Source organism: Haliotis rubra, unplaced genomic scaffold, assembly GCF_003918875.1.
Source record: "Haliotis rubra isolate DU_JTF1 unplaced genomic scaffold, ASM391887v1 Scf95, whole genome shotgun sequence".
Lineage (NCBI taxonomy): Eukaryota > Metazoa > Mollusca > Gastropoda > Lepetellida > Haliotidae > Haliotis > Haliotis rubra.
In genome coordinates this window covers 109,036-127,980 of record NW_025767690.1, presented here as the reverse complement: position 1 = coordinate 127,980, position 18,945 = coordinate 109,036, and the positions used below count along the sequence as shown (strand labels likewise).

At 38.7% G+C, this 18,945-nt stretch overlaps 1 protein-coding gene across 1 annotated transcript in view; it reads right to left on the bottom strand.

The window, feature by feature from the left end:
- The window catches only part of LOC124264939 (sodium- and chloride-dependent glycine transporter 1-like), a 56,276-nt gene extending 51,269 nt beyond the window's left edge, over positions 1 to 5,007 (bottom strand). Inside the window, exon 1 of the mRNA XM_046699720.1 lies at positions 4,885 to 5,007. The gene's annotated coding sequence lies outside the window, so the exon portion shown is untranslated. The remainder of the gene's footprint in view (positions 1 to 4,884) is intronic.
- Positions 5,008 to 18,945: the final 13,938 nt, after the last annotated feature.

The window sequence follows — 18,945 nt, the reverse complement described above, 5'->3', positions numbered from 1 at the left end:
AAACAAACTTAAGTTTATACTCAAATTTCAAAAGAGTTCGACAATTTGAAACAGCTGAATTTTTAACTCAACTGTATTTATAAATTTAAAAAACCCAAAGAACTTAAGTAATCTATCCACCAAACTCAAATTGTTTACTATGTTTGAGTTTAATATCGATTTCAGTTTATTCTGGGAAATGCATTTTCCTGCATTTTCTCAAATATGACTAAAAACTCTAACTTAAGTCAAAACTCAGACTTAAGTTTATTTCGAGATATCGGTGCCAGGTGTTTCGTAAGCATGCCCCGCTTAATAAAATTTGATAGTGGTTCAGAGAATCCAGTGATCAACAGTATGAGCATGAATCTATGCAATTGGAATGCGATGACATGTCAACAAGTCACAGAGTCTGGCCACCTGATCCCGTTAATCGCCGCTTACGACAAGCATGGGATGTTGAAGACCAATTCTAACCCGAATCTTCACTGGTCTATGAACAAGCAAATGCAATCTTAAGTTGAGAAAACAATATGGGAAATTTCTATTTTCTCATTGATAACATCTAGGTATTATTTAATAATAGGACTGCCAAACAGTGTCTAGAAACATTTACGGCCTTGGTTATTGAAGAGGTCCCTTGATGGAAATAACCCCAGCAAAATATGATTCTCATGGTCCATTGGCGTTTCCAAGGATGGCGTCAACGTTTCAAAAGTTTAAGCCATAAAGAATATCAGACACAGCTGGTGCCAAATCCACTCTCACAGTCTGTATGTAAATACACAATGTAAAATATCTGTCAGTCCGCCAGTAAATTGCATATACTCGTTTTGTCATTTCTTTGGGCACCAAATACCGCCCATCTTGTTTATCTGTGCATTCATGTAGATTCATATACTTTGTGATTCTAATTATTCTGCAAATAAAGATTTCAATCGTAACACCATCCTAGCTAAATTTAAGTTTGATCATGATATTTGTTTCTCTTGTGTGACGATATTCATTCCTTGCGTTATTGCTTCACACTACTAATGCGTCTGCAGGCAATTTATGAGACTAATGATCTGTACATGAACGTCAAAACAGGTAATGAAGAAAATGAAGAATCTCGAACGCCACAGCATTCTGCATCACCCAGAGAGTCAGAAGAGCTGTTGTCCGGGTGGACAACACAGGCATACTCCTGATCAGCATCATTAGGCCAGAAGGTACCAAGCCAACGGCAACGAGAACAATTTGAATCCTGACGACAGTGTACTTGAGATGCAAGCCAGACAATTTTATCATACTCCAATCTTGCCAATAACATTGCTGTCAAAAGGGACAGAAAAAAATAATAGTACAAATACATTCATTGACTTCATCATAAAAGACAAGATAAGATCTTTGGCTGTGTTACGCCTGAGGGTGCATGTTTGCCTATTCAAAAGAATGTTATAGTGGTCATTTTCCCGTATTCTGAGTAGTCAAAATCACAAGCATGGCGAAGACGGCATAAACTGCACTTCATATTTACATTTTGACGTAAAAATACGCAAAAAATTGACGGTTACGAGTGGGAAATTACCCGTCTTGTACAGCAAACAGAAATCTTTCCGTTTCACTTGTAGGGCCCGCCGACTTCATCCAAGCGAAGAACGCAACAGGCTTGATATTATCCTCAATACACTACTTGTAGTGAGTGAGTTTAGTTTTACGCCGCTTTTAGCTACCCCACCGTCCCTATACCATAGAGACAACGCCGACAGCAAGTCTTGTGTTTGAACCACCGACCACTGCTGTCCAAGCTGACGCTATCCCATAGAGACAACGCCGACAGCAAGTATTGTGTTTAAAACCACCGACAACTGCTGTCCAAGCAGACGCTTTCCCATTTGGACCCGGTGGGGATCCTGTATTGTGGGAACATTCAGGGGCGGGTTTGGTATTGCTACAAACATCTTACAACAATGTCATATATAATGTAATGGGTTATAATTATTACAGTACTCATATTTTAATCTTTGTTTTCCTCGTTCTATACGGAAATAAATTTATAATTAAGATACTCTTCCTTGGGTGTGTATACATTATTTGATAATATACTCTTCAAAAAAAGAAAGGGACATCATTTTTGATTTACGATTGAAATAATTGGGAGATATATCGGAGTCAATCAATGTTGGTATCATAATAATGAATGTTTTGAGAGTGCATCACCACTTGCACTTCCTTATGACCATAGTTGTTTGTACAGTTATCGCTCTTGAAAGATGATTAGTGTAAGACGTGAAATTTGGTGGGTCACTTATGGTGTGGGGTGGTATCACTATGACTGACCGAACCCCTCTTCCTGTTGTGCAAGGAAGGGTCACAGGGCAGTACTACCGGGACAACATACTGACATCCTTTGTTGTTGTCCCATTTGCTGGGCATTACAACGCCCGTGCTTACCGTGCACGTGTCGTCAATAATCACCTCCAGCAAAACAACATCTATCGTTCGCCAGAAATGAGTCCTGATCTTTCTCCCATCAAACACGTCTGGGACATGATAGGGAGACGTGTGCGTCAAGGTCAAACTATGCCGACTACGCTGTATGAACTTGGCCATGCTCGTGTATGGGGCTAGTGCGTTGTGCACGTACATCCAAGTGTTGTGTCTAGGGGTGGTGATCCTAATGCTTCCTATCCAAAATGAACGTTCAGTTCTCCCTACTATTTAAAGTGGACACGAGGAGAAAATACATGTTCCAAGTAACGATACCCTCTGGTATTAATCTAATCGTACGTATCTATCACATTCAAACTAAAAACCTAAACTTAACTATCCCCGTTCATTGAACGACATTTAGAAGTCATCACCTGATGAAGGAGTGAAAATATACTCCGAAACGTCGTGTTCCTCCAATGTAGAAGTTGACCTCCAATAAATTCTCGTCTTTATCCCTGTCACGTTCAAATCTCTTAAATTATTTTATATATAAACCACATTGCCCTAATATCTAGTGTCATACTGAATTGTCAAGTGGTCGTGTTCATTAATTCATATCCACAAATATTCATTAAATTATGTGACCATGTGTTCAGAGTTTAGTTTATTGTAAATCCCCAAGGGAGTATGGTTTAACTGAACAAGTATGACATAAACATCACATGCAGGGCTCTCACCATTACAACATGTCCACATGTATCGAACATAACGTTTTTATGAAATTTGTGGAATAGTAGGTTGCAAGGGCAGCTCATGTTGTTGAGGAACACACACTACCTATTCTCCATCTGTAACAATACCTTCCTTATCCTGCTCCTCGACAAACTGAATAAGAGCCTTTGACAGAAAATATGTCAGTCCTTTTTGTTGCTCTCTTCTTCTCTCTGCTACTTTTCTGGTACAGTTACACTGCCAATGACATATCTATGAACACACGTGCCCCATTGAACAGTAACAACTGCTTCAATAATCAAACCATAGTCCTCAAACATGGTCCCCAAACCAAGCTATATACGTCCCCAAACAATGGTCCACAAACATTGTCCCCAAACAAGTTATATACGTCACAACGATCAATGTATCTGGATTTTAGTACATATTACTCGGCAACGGACAGGGGTACATGTTACTAATTAGACGGTACATACACAGATAGGGTGCCACAACCGAGGACCTGCAGAACAGCAACATGAAACAGAATATATTGACAAAGAAGACATTCAGTGGTGCAGGAAAGAAGTTGACGGGAACGGGTGAGTGAGTATGGTTTTACGCCGCTTTTAGCAATATTCCAGTAATATCACGTCGGGGAACACCAGAAATGGGCTTCACACATTGTACCCATGTGGGGAGACGGGGGAATTGAAACTACACTCCTGTGGACACAGATGGTAAAACCCCTACAGTGGACACTTGTATGGGTGTGTGGAGGGGGGCATAATAGAAGGGGTGGGATAGGAGGTGGTCGGGTGGGATAAGGTGGGAGATGGCCGTGTGAGGGAAAGGGTTCGGGAAAGCATTGTTCGGGGAAGGTTGAAAAGAAATTGTTGGATTATGTCGCTCCTTGTGTATTCTGTGCAGCTGAACTTTCATTGACGAAATGACAGACATGAATCCCTCAGTACCAGATATTTTGTACATGTCCTCTGCTTCCTGGGCACTTATATCTTGTCTGACAAAGTGTTACATAACTTCGGGATTATATAAAAATCCCTGATGACACCTGCGCAAAAGTTCCTAGCTGTCAGAATTGGGAAAAGTATATTACAGCTTAGGTATAGGTGTAGTTTGCATGCTGTATGTAAGTCATTCTAACAAATATTTGAAGATCACAACTTGTGTATACTGTGTCCTCTCCCTTGATAATGTTTAGAAATCAGAATCGGTATTCGCACTCCCGTTTGAACGTATCGTCTCTAGCAGACCCAGATACTCATGTTCTGGTAAAATTGCTACGGTTGTGTTACTGACAATGGCAGAATATGTCGCATGTTTGTGCCAAAGACAGATAATTTCATGCGTCTTGTTTACTTTTAATAGCAGGAAGCTTACACCACTTCGGTTATTCTGTCTCCGCAATGCTTGCCATGTTACACGCCACGGTGCATGATGAGTGAACAGTATGGGAGAGATGACGCACCCCTGTGGCAGTCCAGTGTTCGTGTGCACAAACAAAATATGTAGACAAGATGTAGCCCATACAGGCTTAACAATAAAGATAATATTTGTCCAAGAAGATGTGATACAAACCGTGTTAAGGTGGATAGCTGAGAGAGTCCCTTGTTAGCGTTTCGAAAACAACTTTCTGAAGAATGTACTGATTGTTGTTTGTTGAATGAACGAAAGAACGAACAAACAAATAAAAGAATAGATAAATGTAATTGATCAAACCTATTGAAAGAAAGATTTAATGAAGTTTTGAAATCTCACCTTAAACAGTTTTCACTTGTTTGACTTTGCCCGAAGATGAGTGGCAGGGCTTTCCACGAGAGCAGAATGTCATCGTGGATTATCCAGTGGAATATTCCGCACAGCTAAACACGTGTGATAACATGACCTCTTTGTGTATATTTTTATGTTTGGCTTCTGGACCGTGTATGTGATACGACGCCGCGCTCGCAGGATAAACTAAGAGGCAAAAGAAAGTATAGGTCGCGGTTGACCTGCCATAAAAAGCGACAAACGAAACGTTGATTCCAAGTATAATATGAAATGAAGAATGGTTTCAGATGATTATTCAAGCACATTATGAAAGGATGTTCAGACAAAACATGATGTTTATGCTGGGATCCTTTGCCACTCCACCGTCAGGACACGCTCCAGCTCTTGTCTATTGTCAATGCTTGGTTGACGACTTCTGTCTCTTAAGATGGTCCCATATATGCTCTATCGGGTTCGTATCTGGTGAGTGGGCAGGCCATGGAAGGCCCTGAATGTTGTTGCGGTTGACGGCGCAGTGACGGGATAACGTCATTCAATTGTTACGTCATCAAAAAACTATAACTTTATTGTCTGATAATGTATTTCTTTTCTATTGTTCTAACGATTAGGCATCTTAGAAATTTATATATATGTATGTATATGTGTGGATTAATGGAGATATACACATGCATATATTTTTGTACAGTATAAATCATTTATGACGATATAGCAACATTTGGTTTGTGGTTTGGGACCGTGCACGTCAACACGTTGCCGTTGTTAGCTGCAAGGATGTAGAGCACAATTCGGGCAGCATGGGGTTTGGGTGAGTGAGTGAGTGAGTGAATGAGTTATGTTTTACGTCGCTTTTAGCAATATTCCAGCAATATCAAGGTGGGGGACACCAGAAATATGCTTCACACATTGTACCCATGTAGGAAATCGAAAATGGGTCTTAACGTAACGAGCGAACGGTTTAACCACTAAGCTACCACACAACGCCCCCAAGGCATGGACGAACCACGAGAACACGCCCTTCAGGGAAGCTGGGGGTAAAACTGTTACGTCAATGTTGGTGTATTATCGCTGAGTATTTCCGCACACGATTACTAGTGGTCTTGTCTCCTGCTCCCAGGTTCCTCCACATACCATAACACCCCTCTTCTCCACACGGCACAACTTCCTGAACGTCGCTGTTCCTTCTCACTTTGGGCGTTAAATACTAGTAAACACCTCAGAACCAAAAAGACAAAACAGAAGTACATCCTCCCAAAAAGAAATAAAATAAAAATAAATAATAGTAATAAATAAAACTAACTAACTAACTAACTAACTAACTAACTAACTAACTAACTAACTAACTAACTAACTAACTAACTAACTAACTAACTAACTAACTAACTAACAAACTAACTAACAAACAAACAAACAAACAAACAAACAAACAAACAAACAAACAAACAAACAAACAAACAAACAAACAAACTAACTAACTAACTAACTATACTCACTCACTCACTCACTCACTCACTCACTCACTCACTCACTCACTCACTAACTAAAAATAATAATATATTAAATAAACACACAAAAACAAAACAACAAAAAACAACCAAAAGTCCCCCCAAAAAAAGGAAAGTAAAAAGAACAAAAAGAAAAAAGCAAAGTAAACAACAACAAAAAATCACACAAAAAATAAAGAATAAAAAATAATAATAATTTAAAAAAATGACAAAGCGTAAAACAAATAATAACAAACTCCCACCCGAACAAAACCAACAAAGCAAAACAAAACCAACAACTACAACAAAGAAACAAGAAGACAAAAGCCTCAATCTTTTTCTGGATAGAGCATTGGTTGTGTTTGGACGAAGTGTTTGCCATTGATTGACTTTGAACGCTTGTTTGTGAATTATTACAAATTCCCACTCCTATCTAATATACAACACGCACACACCAACTCTGATCCGGACACAACATGTACATCAAACATATATGCATACATCCATCCATACACGTCCATCCATACATCCATACAAAATTGTACGAACAATCTCAATAACTCACCTAATTGTGAGTTATCTCCAACTTTATATACATATAAAATACATTATTTCTGTTATAAATACAATCAGTAATGCAGTATACAACACATCCCATTTCTAATCATAATAAACTAGATCTCACTGATATATGTTCCATACAAGCCTTGGTTAACGAACCTAATTTCGGAGTACTGATTTTCAATAAATAGCATATTCATGATCACAGATATCCGTTTTTCATCAAATCACTAATTATATTTCTGAAACGTTGCTGATAAACCTTGAATCGTTTTGGGACATTTTTATCATGCTTTTCCCGAAACTTGCCAAGTACATTGCTGTCTAAAGGGACAGAACATTCAACAGCACAAATACATTCATTGGCTTTATCAACAGAGACAAGGTAAAGATCAATGTTTGTGTTACGCCCGAGGCTGTGTGTGGGCCAATTCAAAGTATTTTACAGTTCTTATTTTCTCATATTCTGAGTAGTCACAAGCATGGCGAAGCATGGTATTTAAGCTCATTATATAATCTTCATTTCATATTTACATTGGATAGCCTAGTTGTTAAAGCATTCGCTCGTTACGCTGAAGAACTCGGATTCAATTCACCACATGAGTACATCTGGTGTCCCCTGCCGTGATATTGCTGGAATATTGCTGAAAGCGGCGTAAAACGCATTCACTTACTCATATTTACATTTTGACGTAAAAATACACGTTGACGGTTACGAGTGGGAATATTGCTGAAAGCGGCGTAAAACGCATTCACTTACTCATATTTACATTTTGACGTAAAAATACACGTTGACGGTTACGAGTGGGAATATTGCTGAAAGCGGCGTAAAACGCATTCACTTACTCATATTTACATTTTGACGTAAAATACGTTGGCCGGTTACGAGTGGGAATATTGCTGGCGGCGTAAAACGCATTCACTTACTCATATTTACATTTTGACGTAAAAATACACGTTGACGGTTACGAGTGGGAATATTGCTCAAAGCGGCGTAAAACGCATTCACTTACTCATATTTACATTTTGACGTAAAAATACACGTTGACGGTTACGAGTGGGACATTACCAGTATTGAGCAGCAAACGGAAATCTTTCTGTTTCACTTGTCAGGACCGCCAACAGGCTTGCTATTATCCTCAATGAACTGCTTGTAGAGCATCTATTTGAAATACTGAGACTGAGCTGATTTGATACGGTAAATAGAGGTTGACCTCATCCAGCAGTACAGTTCCATCAACAAAATCAACATTAACATGCTTCAAAAGAGGATCACGAGACATATTAATGTGTGCAAAAGTGCAAAATACACACATTCTTAAAATATTTCGTGACGGGCAGAAAAGCAAAGTACTGAAAAAATCGCCTTGAAATATTCCTCTTTCTTTCAAATAAAATACTCGCTCAGGGAGGGCGATACAGTCTAGTAACTTCAGAATCCATTCATGTGATACAGAATCGTAAGCTTTTCTATAGTCTATTCAGCACATGTAACATATGCTATATTTGGGATTACACTAGTAAAGTACAATTTATAGTACTTTTGTTGGGTTGAGTCCCATCCGGGATTCGAACTAGCAAAAGTACAAAGTACCCGTAACTCTGTCGCCAGAGCACTGCAGTGACGTCATATGATGAAGGATTTTCAGTTAGTTGTATAGAAAGTGTGTAGCAAGCTCGTCATTTTGATGATTTCTCGACATCAACGAAGACATGCCAAATCGTTGCCTTGTCGTCAATTGCTCCTAGGGATCGGGCGATGGTGTCACCATGCACAGATTTCCACAGGACCCCGCAGTTCGTGCAAAATGGGTTATGTTTGTGAGTGCGAAGCGAGCGTTGTGGAAGCCTGAAACGATATCTTACTTGTGTTCAGATCGCTTCACGGAAGTTAAAGAATCAAAACCACTTACTAGTCGTAGTAAAATATGTATATGATTGATGACCATAAAGATTTTCCATGACACAACTTGTAACATAACGATTTCTGCCTCAGAAGCGAGGTTGTGGTCGAAGTAACAATAATACTGTAAGTAGTATTATATTGACACCCACCTCGTTTCCACGAGAGAAATTGTTATGTTATAAGCTATGTCATGCACAATCCTATTGGCCATCAATCAAATACATATTTTATTACCAGTAGAAAGTAGTTTTGATTTTGTAACTCGGTGAAAACAAACCTAAATACCATTTATCCTCAGACTGGCGGATGTTCCCGACAAGGGTGCCACCATTTTTGAAAATCGTGAAGTCACGGGCTAAAAGCTGTTAGAATTAATGAGATTATGGTTTGTTTTCATCAAGTTAAAAAATCAAAACTACTTTCTACTCGTAGTTAAATATGTATTTGAATCATAACCAAAAGCATTTTGCATGACACAACTTATAACATAACGATTTCTTCCACGGAAGCGAGGTGGGGGGTCGAAGGGACAATACTGCGCGACAAATTTCTTGCTACATTCACGTGGTTAACGTGCACTCACCAGTATGTAGATGCTAGTCAATGTACGTCTTTATATTTGGTCTTATAATCCTAATTAGTTTATTATCATACTTGTATGCATTTTGAAACTATATAAAAAGCAGACGATCTGCTGATACTTATACTGACTAACTGAGTTTGGTTTTAAGCCGCTTTTAGCAATATTCCAGCAACATCACGGCGGGGACACCAGGAATGGGCTTCACACATTGTACCCATGTGGGGATTCAAACCCGGGTCTTCGGTATGACGAGCCAACGCTTTAACCATTAGGCTACCCCACCGCCCCGCTGATACTTATAGTGCATTTCTAACAGGACTGTAATATCTAGACATTTTATAGTTTGCCAATGTGAATCATAATTCGCACACACGCCCTAGTGTATTCTCATTACACTTCACGGCGAAAACAACGATTCTGTTGAATGCTACGACAAATGAATAAAACAAATGCAAATATCAAAATTAAAACAGATTAAATTTATAGGAACAATGTCAGGCTATTACCTTGTTCGAGGAATGTATCCATCAATATCCACAAAAACGAGTGATATGCCATTCATCTGCAGCTGTTCCAAGTAATGTGTCTTTTAACAGTCTAGTATACGAAAAAGTGATATATCGTTTCAGGTATGTCACATTGGTGTATAGTCTCATTGGTCACCCAAGATAGCACACCAGGTCCTTGCAACTGCATAATGTCCGCCATTCTTTGAAAACGGTAATTAAGTTAGCCAATAATGAGCAATCAATGACTGTATTGGCGGTTAATCCTTTGAAGGAAGGACGTTGTTTTAACGCAGACACAGACACGACAGAGTGTATTCAGTATAGATTAGTAAATCTACATACATAAACACTACCTTTTGACAAATCCGCTGTGTAAGATAAAAGTAATTAATCAATCAGCGTGTTATCGGTTAATCCTTTGATCGATATTTATAATGTTGAATATTTACTCCAGACACAAGAAATGCCAAATGGGAACCTTTGTCGGGTAATCTATGTGGTGTTACTACTTATTATACCTGTTATAAATTCATTAACTGACCATCAAGTGAATGATGACAAATCACATGTGTAGGTTTATACCACCTAACACGGGTTACAACGAGGGAGTATTAATTGCTGTATTGCATGCAATTTTAATGCATGTGAAAACTTATGGGCCGACACTGTTTTGAGAATACAAACAGAACTTCATTGTTGCATGAGAAATACATATAAGCATTTGCTGTGTGCTAAAACTGTATGTACCTATTTACCTAAGTAAAATTTCGATTCTTCTAGCAATGGCAAAATAGGGTTGTTTAGTTTACGGATTCAAATAAATCAAAGGTCAATTTTTAATATCATACGTTATAGACGCATACGTTATAGACGTCATAGTTTTACATGACATGATTAAATATCGAGGTAAGAAAACACAGAAATGGGATCAATTTGGATCAGTCATAATACAAATAAGGCCTAACGAGTAACGACACCAAGCGATTTTGACAGAAGCGTCTATGTAAACAAGTTGTAACTCGGAAACTAGGCAAAGCAGGAGACAAAATTATATGACAGTAGATTGTGAGAACATATAGCTTTCATTTTCTACAACAGTTGTCACGATTTCAGGTTAATACAAACCTGTAAACAAGATAATTTACCCCCTGAAATGTAGATGAATTCTGCATCGGTCCTCATATCTATTCCGCATATGACGTCACAGAGACGCCCCGCTCTGATTGGTTGAAATTTCATTCGCGGGTAAGAATTGTGCACTGTTGTCAAAAAGGTCGATTTAAGTTGATTAAAGATCGAAGTGAGTAGTTTTAATGACGGGTTTTCATTTATAGCGATGCCAGTTAGTGATTTATGTATTTGTACCCCCCCACCCCCACCCTGGAGTATATGTGCTCTTTAAAAGCGACTAGTTGGTAGTTTGATCGGAGGTGTCATACCGAATGTCGTTGAAGGATGGTACTTGATGTTACCCTGTCTATCACAAAGGCGCGTGTATAGCTGCTTGCACTAGCCGAACACCAGTCCTAACCCATTGAGATACCCTGATGTTAAGACGAATGTCCAACATTATAGTAACTGCCATTCTTGTTTCACCATCTTAATGAGTGAGTGAACATAGTTGTACCAGGGCCGTAGTGAACTTTTCTAAGATGCTCTCAGATGTAATTTCCTGTTTTCTGAAGGTAAAATGACTCCATTTATGTAATCTCCAATTTTGTGTAAAATATTATTTTTTCCTGCTACGTTTGACCAATTTATTTCAGGTTTTTAAAAAATAGTTTCTTTCTTCAAAATTGTAGCATCTGTGCATAATGTTCTGAACAAAGGTTTATAAATATGAGTCATATCCGTATATATGCAAAACAACTGTTTTGTTCAGTTTAAGGATTAATATACAATAGTTGTGTTATTAAATCCAGTTCACAGTCCAGAAATTCCACATGGAATTTACATCATATACATGATATCGTGTTCAATATTTTGGAGTCACGTGGATTGAATGCAATCCTTTATCTAATTAAGTTTTGTGTTCGTTAATTATTATTAGGTATTGCACAATATACCTTCAGCTTATATGGTTCCAGGTAGTCTATGTCATTGTCCTGGATTCCTTATTTTATTTATTGATGGTTGTAATCATATGTAATTAGGTTTATTACCCATACGGGTGAGGAGACCCGTGTGATATCTTTTTGATATTTGCACAATGTGCAATTTAGTGATTCTCTACGTTGATTGGTCGATCGTATATTTGTACATTTTCTTTGGATGTCGGAACTACTTTCACACCACTACATGTACGTTCATTCATAATATACTCATGCCAATAATGGTTGTCACCCCCTTCAATTTTTTTAATTGGAGAGAGAGTGGTGTGGGTGGGGGTGTGAGGTGTGTGGGGGTTGGGGTGGGGAGGTGGGTGACAACCATTATTGGCATGAGTATATTTCATCGATTCATTGATGAATTGACCGTGCTGTAACCGCACTGATTCGAGATTTTAAGATAGAACAAAAACATCCTGGATTTCGATTTTGATGCTTATTTAATGCTTCATTTCATACTTCATTAACAATATGGCGTCGTTTACGTAACAACATATTTTGTAACCAACAATTGTCTAATCGTATTTTGTAAACAAACATGGCTACTGCAATCAACGTCAATGACCTTGGCAAGGTTGACGGATACATTACTGGACGTGTAACGAGAATAATGCAACCACTCATTTCCTTTCGCGTGTATGTGATAAACACTGAACATGGTGAAATGGAAGTCGCAAGGTATAGACTGTAAGTGTTGCCGGAAACGATATCGAACGAGTCGGCATCTCGCCAAAGTCCACACTTACCGGAGAGTGTCATAAATGACTTATTACAAGATGATTTTTCACCCCCCAATCGAAAACAAAACTTTTGATAGGTTATGCTGTATTTTACCATGACATTGAAAACTTTTTGGCTGCGAACGAAAACTGTTGTCGAATCGGACTCGGACTAATTTTATCGTTATCGATCCTGACAAGGACACTTACGCGAACCAAAACTAGGTCACATTCCGTTTCAGCAAAATGTTGATAAACGTTCATAATTGTGTATCGTCTTCTTAAAAAAAACCAATTCACCATTCCGGCGTTTGATTGTTCCCTTGCAGATTTTCACTGTTTTATAAGTTAACGTTAAAAAGGATTGACAGGTTTTTGCTGTTTTGTATCCAACAACAGTCACCCACCTTCTGACACGAGTAGGCTAGATCGACACATAAGTGATCTACGACTAAATATTGAATATGTGATTGTACTCTTTGAAAATAAACGTAAACTTTACCGCCATCGAACGAATTTGGAAACTGTTGAACTCTGTTGTGTTTCATACCGTTTTCTACTGTACCATATTGTGTTTTGAATGCGATTCCATTAAGCTTCAGCAGTTTGGTTTCAACCGCGCATTAATACAGCTGTTAGTTGTAAACACTAAGAAGATGCGGCTTTGAGTTCATTAATACTGGTTTCTCGGTTTAATTACAGAATGGGTAATAAATAGAATAACCTGCGAGGCACGAGTGATAACGGAAAATATGTCCCGTGTGCAATTAATGTTCACTGTCCCGAGCTTTTACGGAAAAAATGTCCCGAGTGAAATTAATGTTCACTGTACCTCGTGGGTTATTCTCTAAGTATCATTCTGGTACCGATCGTCTGTCAGATGGGCTGCCCGCATTAATTGTCATTAATTGAGGATTTCAGGGCTGCGGTGAGGGTATATGACACTCAAAGGAGTGTTTTATCAATACTTTGATGTACAAAAAATAATCTATAAAAAGATTCTAGGGGGTGCAGCTGACCCCGGGCTACGTACGGCCATGTTGTACGCTGATTGTAGCTATAATCCACCAGAAATGGGCTACACACATTGCACCCAAGTGGGGAATCGAACCCGGGTCTTCGACGTGACGAGCGAACGCTTTAACTACTAGGCTACCCCACCGCCCCAACCACCTTAAGGTTGCGTGCCAGGCAGGGTAACGACATCTGGTATGATGCGGGCTGGCATCGAACCACCGACCATCAATGCCCTCTGAGGGGATACTCTGTCCACATGACCATATTTCCTGGACCCGAGGGGCGGTGGGGAAGCCGAGAGGTTAAAGCGTTCGCAATGTGTGAAGCCCATTTCTGGTGCCCCCTGCCCTGATAATGCTAGAATATTGCAAAAAGCGGCGTAAACTCACTCACTCACTCACTCCTGGACCCGTGATATACATTTGATAATGTTGATTGCGTTATAAAACAACATTCACATGCTACTCACCTACAGACCTCTCCAGCTCGAATCCCAAGTGGCAGATACTGTGTAGTCAGTCAAAGAAATATTACCTTCTAATATAACCTCTGTTACTGTGAGTTGTGAGGTACGAGGCACCCTACCAGGTGGAAACACTGTTACTGTTACTACTAGCTAACGGTAACTACATGAAATAGTATGACCATATTAAGCATCATCACATTTCTAATCCCATGCACGCGTACATCATTTCGAAGCACGACACGAATTAGATTGTTTATTCTCATGTTTATTTCACAATAAGTGACAAATCAAGCATAATTGAGTAGGAACTTGTATTGAATTTGTATGTGTATGCTGCTTCGGCCATTTAAAGACTACAAGAAAATTGCAATAAATGAGAGGGTGAAAGATAAAGTCATCAAAACATGTACCCCAAAATTTTAATGCAAAAGTATTTTCACTCGTGACGTCATATGTGACAAAAGTCGGACATGTTGCCTAAGACCAAGCGCTACAGTAATGTAAACAGCTTTTTTCTGTCGTTTTTAAAAAATATATTATCCCCCAAAAAACGTATAGGCGTTTTTCGTCGCCCTGAAAATTTTTAAAATCTATTGATTACGATACAGCAAGACACGATATGGCGATAGCAAGACACGACATTGCGATAACTCGACACGACATTGCGATAACACGACACGAAATGGCGATAACACGACACGAAATGGCGAAACAGCGATATTGCGATATAGCGATACGGCGATAATGCGATATAAACAGGCGACACGGCGATAGTGCGACATAACGATATGACGATATAGCGATACTGCGATAAAGCGAAATTGCGATAATGCGAAATGGTTAAGCGACATGGCGAAACAGCGATACTGCGATATGGCGATAAAGCGATATATTCATCTTTATATGAATTTGTGTGTTGCGTCGATGTTGTATTTGAATTAGTATCGCATTAGTTTAAGTGAGAAAGCAAAAACTTCCTAGGGATTTCACGTAATGATAATATTCGGTGTATGCAAATGGATTTTATGCAATAGTAATCTTCTATGCATGCCCATCATGAATATGGTGCTATTGTGTAACTCATCGTCTGAATCATCAAAATGTAGCAACAACCGAATAATACAAACAGAAAGAAACACACATGATCGACGAAGCACTAAAAGGTGGAGTGGTTATTATTATTTAAGACTAGATCTCTTATAGCAGCTTCGGCGTCATATCACCACTAAATAAAGCACAATGGAACAACGTCGGCGAATGGAATCACTGTTCCATCCATAAGTGTTGAAAATTACACTAAATGTAAAAATGTTTGACTTATTTACCGGTTTTCTTTAAATTGTCATTACTAGCATATCATTTGGCTGATTATATTCAATCTTAATACATACAACACGAAGTAAAAGTTCGTTATTGTACAAATTTATCATTGTCTTATTGTTAGTACCATCGTATGAGCTACAACCAAATCGAGAAAGTGTTACTCTTACTTTGTAAAAGATAAGTTCTACTTTTTTAAAATAAAGTGTACTATTCAGTTTTTCTAGAATTGGGTAAACTGACATGCCTTTTTGAGATGTACATGTCTTTTAAGGCCCATGTTAAACGCCTTATCAACATCTGTGTAAGCGCGTATACGTGTTGTAACTAAATATACACATGAGCGTTAATTAAGCACAACCTGAAACTAAGGGCAATTTTAAAACTTTTTAGCTCAAACAGGCGATCATACTAGAATGCACATCTAAAGCACGTGCTTCACCCAATCTATAAAATGCAGTGGGTCGCAGGTTCATGTGCTGCGAACGCGCCCAATACATTGGGGTATATATTTCAAAATTGCAGTGTGTGCAGTCTGAACTGATATAAAAGATGACAGTACATGTATCTTTCCAGTAAAATCCTAATGCTCTTGTCTCCACAAATCTGATAAAAATAAATGAATTGGACCAACTTTGAAATCAAATACTTTAATCCAATCATGTGTAACATGGTATCCCGGGCCGTTTAGTTGGGCTATCTGTCTCCTTAAACACAGAAGTTCCTCAGCGGGTCCACAACACTTTATTCGGCGTCAAATATACAATTACATGATAGTACAGCAACGCACAGACAGCATCTCAGAGGGGATCATCAGTCCACCTGCCTTGCCGTTTTATGAGGGTCCAGTCCCCTTGAAAACCAGAATTCTACATATATTCTCACTTTTAGGTATCTTTGTATCGTATGTACAGTACATGTATGGTCAGTCTGCAGTACCCAGTACCTCATCCACAATATAGCTTCCGTGGCCAACCGGCCATTTGCTGCTGGCTTTTACATGGCTTTTTGCTCTTAACTGCACTGTAAAGATTTAGATATAGTACTTTTACTTAACTTAGTGAGTGAATTTTGTTTTACGCCGCACTCAGCACTATTCCAGCTATATGGTGGCGGTCTGTAAATAATCGAGTCTGGACCAGACAGCATGAGCATCGATCTTCGCAATTGGGAACCGATGACATGTGTCACCCAAGCCAGCGAGCCTGACCACCGATCCCGTTATTCGCCTCTTAAGACAAGATTGGGTTACTGAAGATGAATTCTATCCCGGATTTTCACGGGTGACTTAACTCAGAAATACACGAACGTATCTATACTCTCCTTTAAAACCTACATCCCGCCAAATTGCCAACGATAATTGTCAAAAACTCTGAGATTGATTTACTATACAATGGACTACAATTATCCGACAATCTGTGTATTCCGACATATATTTTTGGGCCCCGGCAGCGTTCTTCTATATTATCATCATATTAATATTGAATCACGCTGTACAATCCGACATCCTCTCCCATATTAGACTAAAATAGCCAATCAACCTGTCTATGGCTACAATGGAGGACTTTTTCATGAAAGTGTGAATATGATTGTGATTGGGTAGTCCGCATGGTATGTACATTGTACTGAAGAGAATAAATACCAATGATACATGTGTATGTAAATACTGATTTTGTTTTTTCCTTATTCACCAAGTAAATAGCTACTCAAACATTAATTTCATGAAACCAGTTACAATGTATATGGTACTGTTTGAAAAGTATTCAAGCAACGAGACAGTGAATTATCCGATACGCTGTATAATCCGACATTTTACCCCGGGCCCAGTGAGTGTCGGATTATACAGCTTCCACTGTACCTACTGAAATTATTTTGGTGTGCAATGTATTGTTTACTTATTTATAGATAGAAGAAGAAAAAGTATTCTAGAACTTTTCGTTTATAATGATATTTTCCTTTCTTTGATAAGCAACCACCATTCTTAAAAGTAGACCCTTTAGAAATCGATTTCCCATAAGATTAGGGTAGATCGATCAGGCACCCGTAAGAACCCAATCTATTCTGATGAACTCTTATAGATTACAGAATTCTCAGGATCTTGACATGGACAAGTATCACAGTTTGAATATATGTCATCTCTCATTGTGCTTTTGGATGAGCTATTTCAATAGAATGGACAGTTTTACGAATGCGTTTATCTCACATACTATTTTTTCACATTTTTTTATTCACTTCACTTGGATACACTTTGTATGAAACAATCCGTGGACATAGTTTTGTAATGATATATTATGAGAAATGGCATGTCACTTTGTTTCAATTTCACTGGGGAACAAACGCAGATACACTTGAGTAGAACTATTTCATTGTCATAATCACAGAACATTTTCTCTCAAATAAATTCATATTGAAATTGTTTCTGGCAATATATTTCTCAATGTCATTTACATCTTTTAATAACCCTTTATATGTGGTGAAACTTGGTTTCACACCCTTGATATTCCCTTGATATTTTGTTTTAAGTTCTGCAAATGACAGTACCCCTTAGTCATTGAAAATGTCTTTAATATTAACAATTCCTTGTTTGAATCAGTTATTGATTATCAAATATGTGTTGCGAAACTGGCCATTTAACCAGAGAAGTTGCATAACAATTTCGTTTATGTTGATATGATTCACTACATATCCTTTATATATCTATGCCAGGCATCAAGTGCATCTTTATCTCACATACTTCCCGCCATCTTATTATCGAATCCTAAGAATGAATCAACAACCACTAGATTACACATTGTGTTCAAACAATCGTCAAAATATGTAACAAAAGTGTTGATAACATGGTTTAACGTAATTGCACTAGTAGAAAATCGACTTTACCTGAAAATGTTGATTTTGGTGAGATTTCTTACAAGGATTAAAAAAGGCATCGCCACAACGCAACAGAAATCACCTTCCAGTTAAAATTGTGCAGCAAAGAGCATGCACTGTCTGGCTATAAAAATCCAGATTACTTTCGGAAATCGGCATTCGTCTTGAAGCAGTTTCAAGGTCAAATTACTACGCCACGTCTTGACGCTGCGACACGGAACATCGCCGTTGAAAGAACGCATGCTAGAGATTACCAATCTTCTGTTGCCAGGCGTCTGAATGTTAGTCTGAGCACGATATCACGGCTTGCAGCTCGCTACAACCAAGCAGGTATAACAAATGACCGTCCCCGTACAGGCAGACCTAGAGTCACCACTGTAGCCCAAGATCAGTACATCAGGGAACTACATGTACGTGATCGTACTGCCACGAGTGAGAGCACATCAGCCAGGGTGCCTGAACTTCGGAGGATATCCGGTCAAACTGTACGAAACAGGTTGAGAGAGACTGG